Source organism: Sarcophilus harrisii, chromosome 3 (genome assembly GCF_902635505.1).
Source record: "Sarcophilus harrisii chromosome 3, mSarHar1.11, whole genome shotgun sequence".
NCBI lineage: Eukaryota > Metazoa > Chordata > Mammalia > Dasyuromorphia > Dasyuridae > Sarcophilus > Sarcophilus harrisii.
This window is the reverse complement of record NC_045428.1, coordinates 400,221,393-400,228,237: the sequence shown is the minus strand read 5'-3', so window position 1 is coordinate 400,228,237 and position 6,845 is coordinate 400,221,393.

The following is a 6,845-nucleotide window of genomic DNA, read 5'->3' as shown; positions in this document are numbered from 1 at the left end:
TCTTTGACTCCCCTCAAATTTATCCTATGTATTTGTGTTCCTAGTGAATACTCTGTACCATGGATTTATGCAACCAGATAAGGAAAAGAACTCATTTTGTAGAGAAAGTAGCTGGTTTTAATAATACAGAGGTGCCTCTGACCTATTTAAATAATGACAGGAAGTTTTCTTGCACCTTTATGGGCTCTTTAAGTAATACTACCTGAAATAAATAGGCAAGAATTGCACAGGATTAGAAGGCCTAGAAGAGATATGCTATTATCAGTGAAGGAAAAATTTATATTGATAAAGCCATAAATCATTGAAGTTTTAAAGCACACATTTCATACTATAAAGTAAAATAAAATTATGAATAGCAGCAAAATGTTTTATACCCAGCATTACTTTTCATATTACATCAATCATCAAGTTTTTGTATCATCAGTTAGGAAATGTTGCATTGTGCTTTCTAGATGGTAAGCTACCATTAATCCATCTTGCTTGGGACATCACAAACAAAAGTCTTGGCCATTTAAATGCTGCTTTTTTTCAACATATTCTAATAACAAATTCAGATTTTTTTAGGTACTGTATTTTCTCCTCTCTCTAATCTGGGATTGTTACACACATACACATACATACATATATAGAGTAAGAGAAAGAGACACAGAGAAACAGAGACACAGACAAAGAGACAGAGAGAGATGAATTTATATGATTCCAAAGTCAAATGTTGTCTCTCAAGAATGAGCATGTCTTAATAGCAAATAATTTCATTGGAAAATAATTATAGACTTCCAGCCAAGATGGCGTAGAGGACACACACATCTATCTAAGCTCTTTCTTGCCCTCAGAATACTTTTTTTCATGAAAGCCTCGGAATTAGTGCATGACTGGAAAAACCCACAATACATTACCAACAGAATATATCCTTGAAATTCACCAGAAAAGGTCTGTCTTTGCTCCCAGCTGGGACAATTAGATCAGGCACAGACCGAAGGCAGCTAGTGAGAGTATGGAAGGCAGCTCACATTGAGCAGATTGAAGGCGGGTGGGGTGTGATCTCAGCCGTCTCTGCGGGGAGAACTTTATCATAGTATGAGCTACTCTGCCTTGGCAGCAAGTCAGTAGATCAGCAGAGAAGCTAAAAAGACAGGGGGTAAAGACTATAACCCTGAAAAGCTAGGGTCTCTGGGGACTTGGCCACATCCACCTGCAGTGTCTCAGCAGCTCTCAGAGTTTCAGAGCACAGATGCAGCACAACCATTGCTGTCCTGCTGGTGCCTCACTGCTGCTCCCTGCAGTCTGTAGAGGAAGCTTGGTAATAACATACGGCCCAAACAAGCAGACCTCATTTGCTTTTTTGTTTGTTAGTTTGTTTTCTTTGACTCTTCTTTGACAAAATACGCAAAAAATTAAAGTGAGCCCTAACTATCGATAGCTTCTATGCAGATAGAGAGCAGACTTGAAACCCTGAGGAGACTAAAAACATATTGTTTCCAGATGAATCCCCAAAAGGGAATATGATCTGGTCCCCACAACACAGGGCTCTTATAAAAGAAATTTAAAAGGCTCTCACACGAGATCTAGAAGAAAAATGGGAAAAGGAAAGGGAAGCTTGGTAAGAGAGTCTGGATAACTCATCCCACTTATTTAAAGATAGAGTGGAAAAAGAAGTCAAATCCTTGAAAAACAGAATTAATGAATTGGAAAAAGAAAATAGCTCTCTAAAAAATAAAATTGGCAAAATGGAAAAAAAAATTCCATAAAACAAAACAACTCATTTAAAAACTCATTTGGACAATTAGAAAAAGAAATCTTAAAAAGTGAGTGAAGAAAATAATTAATTAAAAATCAGATTTGAACAAATGGAATTAAATGACTTGAAGAGACATCAAGAATCAGTCAAGCAAAACTAAAAAAAAATGAAACAATGGGAAAAAATATCAAACACTTTTTTGGGAAAACAACAGACCTGGAAAATAGATCTAGGAGAGATAATCTAAGAATTATTGGACTTCCTGAAAAATATGATGGAAAAAAAGAGCCTAGACACTATGTTACAGGAAATTATCAAAGAGAACTTCCCAAATGTTATAGAAACAGAGAGTAAAATAAACATTGGAAGAATTCATTGATCACCTACTGAAAGAGACCCCAAAATCAAAACTCCAAGAAATATCGTGGCTAAATTCCAGAACTATCAGACCAAGGAAAAAATACTACAAGTAGCTAGAAAAAAACAATTCAGATACAGAGGAGCCACAATAAGGATTACTCGGGATCTAGCAGCATTCACATTAAAGGATTGAAGGGCCTGGAATCTGATATTTCAAAAGGCTAAGGAACTTGGTATGCAGCCAAGAATAACTTACCTAGCCAAAATGAGCATTTTGGGAATGAAGAAGAAGATGGACATTCAAAGAAATAGGTTAATTTCATCTATTTCTGATGAAAAAAACAGAACTAAACAAAAAGTTTGATCTCCAAATATAGGAATCAAGAGAAACAAAAAGGTAAAAAGAAATCTTGGGAACTATATTTCTGTTATAAATATAAATTGGTTTTACAGTTATAATGTATTATGTATATATATATCATATATAATATATATATATATGATATAATATAATTTCCACTAGAGGTGGAAAGGAAATTGTACCAGAAAAAGGGTAAAGTGGGAGTACTGCATCTCACAAAGAGGCAAAGGAAACCTCTTTTATCTGAGGGAAAGAAGGGAAGGGGATGAACATAGTGTGTTATCTTACTCTTATCAGAATTGACTTAAAGAGAAAAATATTAGATATATTTGATTTACAGAGAAACTTCTCCCACCTCATTGAAAAGTGGGAGGGGAAAAGTGAAAAGGGAAGGAATAAGCTAAGCAGAAGGAAATACAGAAATTGTGAGGAAAGGGGGTATGAAAAAGGGAGGAACTCTAAGGTGGAGGGAGGGATCCTAAAAAGGGAAGACTGTGAGAAGCAAGTGGTGCTCACAAGTTTAATACTGGGGAAAGGGGTAAAGGGGAAGGAAAGAAGAAAAACAAAAGCAGGGGTTAACAAGATGGCAAGTAATACAGAATTAGTAATTTTAACCACAAATGTGAATGGGGTAAACTTCCCCATAAAGCAGAAGCAGATAGCAGACTGGATTAAAAGCAAGAATCCTACAATATGTTGTTTACAGTAAACACACTTGAAGCAGGGTGATACATACAGAGTAAAGATAGAAGGCTGGAGCAGAATCTACTATGTTTCAGGTGAAGTAAAAAAAAAGCAAGGGTAGCCATCCTGATCTCAGATCAAGCAAAAGCAAAATCTGATCTAATTAAAAGAGAAAAGGGAGGGCACTATATCTTGCAAAAGGGTAGTATAGATAATGAAGCAATATCAATATTAAAGATATATGCACAAAGTGGTGTAGCATCTAAATTCTTAAAAGATAAATTGAGAGCTGCAAGAAGAAATAGACAGCAAAACTAAAATAGTGGGAGATCTCAATCTTGCACTCTTGGAATTAGATAAATCAAACCACAAAATAAATAAGAAAGAAGTAAAAGAGGTAAATAGAATACTAGAAAAGTTAGGTTTGATAGATCTTTGGAGAAAACTAAATAGAGACAGAAAGGAGCTTTCTTCTCAGCAGTTCATGGAACCTATACAAAAACTGACCATATATTAGGACATAGAAACCTATGCAAATTCAAATGCAGAAAGGCAAAAACAGTAAATGCATCCTTTTCAGATCACAATGCAATGAAAATTACATTCACTAAAAAGCCAGGGGAAAATAGACCAAAAAATAATTGGAAACTAAATAATTTCATCCTAAAGAATGATTGCGTGGAACAGCAAATCATAGACATAATTAACAACTTCACCCAAGAAAATGACAATAATGAGACGTCATGTGTGTGGGATGTGTGCCAAAATGTGTGGGATGAAGCCAAAGTGGTAATAAGGGGAAATTTTATATCTCTAGAGGCCTATTTGAATAAAATAAAGAAAAATAAGGGCAATGAATTGGGCTTGCAACTAAAAAAGGTAGAAAAGGAACAAATTAAAAACCTCCAATCAAACACCAAACTTGAAATTCTAAAAATAAAAGGCAAAATTAATAAAATTGAAAGTAAAAAACTATCAAATTAATAAATAAAACTAAGAGTTGGTTTTATGAAAAAACCAACAAAATATAAACCCTTAGTAAATCTGATTTTTGAAAAAAGGTAAGAGGAAAAATCAAATTGTTAGTTTTAAAAATGAAAACGGAGAACTCACTACTAATGAAGAGGAAATTAGAGCAATAATTGGGAGTTACTTTGCTCAGTTTTATGTCAATAAATTCAATAACTTAAATGAAATAGAAGAATACCTTCAAAAATATAGCTTGCCAAGATTAACAGAGGAAGAAGTAAATTGGTTAAACAGTCCCATTTTAGCAAAAGAAATAGAACAAGCTATTAATCAACTCCCTAAGAAAAAATCCCCAGGACCAGATGGATTTACATGTGAATTCTACCAAACATTTAAAGAACAATTAACTCCAATGCTATATAAATTATTTGAAAAAATAGGGACTGAAGGAGTCCTACCAAATTCCTTTTATGACACAGACATTGTACTGATACCTAAACCAGGTAGGTTAAAAACAGAGAAAGAAAATTATAGACCAATATCCCTAATGAATATTGATGCAAAAATCTTAAGTAAAATATCAGCACAAAGATTACAGAAAATCATTCCCAGGATAATATACCATGACCAAGTAGGATTTATATTAAGAATGCAGGGCTAGTTCAATATTAGGAAAGCTATTAGCATAATAGACTATATCAATAACCGAATTAACAAAAACCATATGATCATCTCAATAGATGCAGAAAAAGCATTTGATAAAATCCAACATCCATTCCTAATAAAAACATTTAAGAGTATAGGAATAAATGGACTTTTCCTCAAAATAGTCAGGACCATCTATTAAAAACCATCAGTAAGCATCATATGTAATGGGGATAAACTGGAACCATTCCCAGTAAGATCAGGAGTGAAACAAGATTGCCCACTATCACCATTAATATTCAATATTGTATTAGAAATGCAAGCTTCAGCAGTAAGACTTGAGAAAGAGATTGAAGGAATTAGAATAGGTAATGAGGAAATCAAATTATCACTCTTTGCAGATGACATGATGGTATCTTTAGAGAACCCCAGAAATTCTACTAAAAAGCTATTAGAAATAATTTACAACTTTAGCAAAGTTGCAGGATACAAAATAAATCCACCTAAATCATCAGAATTTTTATACATCACCAACAAACAATAGCAAGAGATACAAAAAGGAATTCCATTCAAAATAACTGTTGATAGCATAAAATATTTGGGAGTCTATCTACCAAAGGAAAGTCAGTAATTATATGAGCAAAATTACAAAATATTTTCCACACAAATAAAGTCAGATTTAAACAATTGGAAAAATATTAAGTGCTCTTGGATAGGCCAAGCAAATATAATAAAGATGACAATACTACCTAAACTAATCTATTTAGTGCTAAACCAATCAAGATCCCAAGAAACTATTTTAATGACCTAGAAAAAATAACAACAAAATTCATATGGAAGAACAAAAGGCCAAGAATTTCAAGGGAACTAATGAAAAAAAATCAAATGTACATGGCCTAGCTGTACCTGTTCTAAAACTATACTATAAAGCAGCGGTCACCAAAACCATATGGTATTGGCTAAGAAATAAACTAGTTGATCAGTGGAATAGGTTAGGTTCACAGGACAAAATAACTATAGCAATCTAGTGTTTCACAAACCCAAAGATCCCAACGTTTGGGATAAGAATTTACTATTTGACAAAAACTGATGGGAAAACTGGAAATTAGTATGGCATAAACTGGGCATGGACCTACACTTAACACTGTACACCAAGGTAAGATCAAAATGGGCTCATGATTTAGGCCTAAAGAATGACATTATAAATAAATTAGAAGAACATAGGATAGTTTACCTCTCAGACTTGTGGAGGAAGAAGGAATTTATGACCAAAGAAGAACAAGAGATCATTATTGATCACTATATAGAAAATTTTGATTTTATCAAATTACAAAGCTTTTATACAAACAAAATTAATGCAAACAAGATTAGAAGGGAAGCAATAAATTGGAAAAACATTTTTACAGTTAAAGGTTCTGATAAAGGCCTCATTTCCAAAATATATCGAGAATTAACTCTAATTTATAAGAAATCAAGTCATTCTCCAATTGATAAATGGTCAAATGATATGCACAGACAATTTTCAGATGATGAAATGAAACTATTTCTACTCTTATGAAAGGGTGTTCCAAATCACTATTGATCAAAGAAATGCAAATTAAGACAACTCTGAGATACCACTACATACCTGTCAGATTGGCTAAGATGACAGGAAAAGATAGTGATGAATTTTGGAGTGGATGCAGAAAAACTGGGACATTGATGCAATGTTGTTGGAGTTGTGAACAAATCCAACCTTTCTGGAGAGCAATCTGGAATTATGTCCAAAAAGTTATCAAACTGTGCATACCCTTTGATCCAGCAGTGTTACTACTGGGTTTATATTCCAAAAAGATATTAAAGAGGGGAAAGAGACCTGTATGTGCCAAAATGTTTGTGGCATCCCTTTTTGTAGTGGCTAAAACTGGAAAATGAATGGATGCCCATCAATTGGAGAATGGTTGGGTAAATTGTGGTATATGAATGCTATGGAATATTATTGTTCTATAAGAAATGACCAGCAGGATGAATACAGAGAGGGTTGGAGAGATTTACCTGAACTGATGCTGAGTGAAATGAGCAGAACCGAGAGATCATTGTACACTTTAG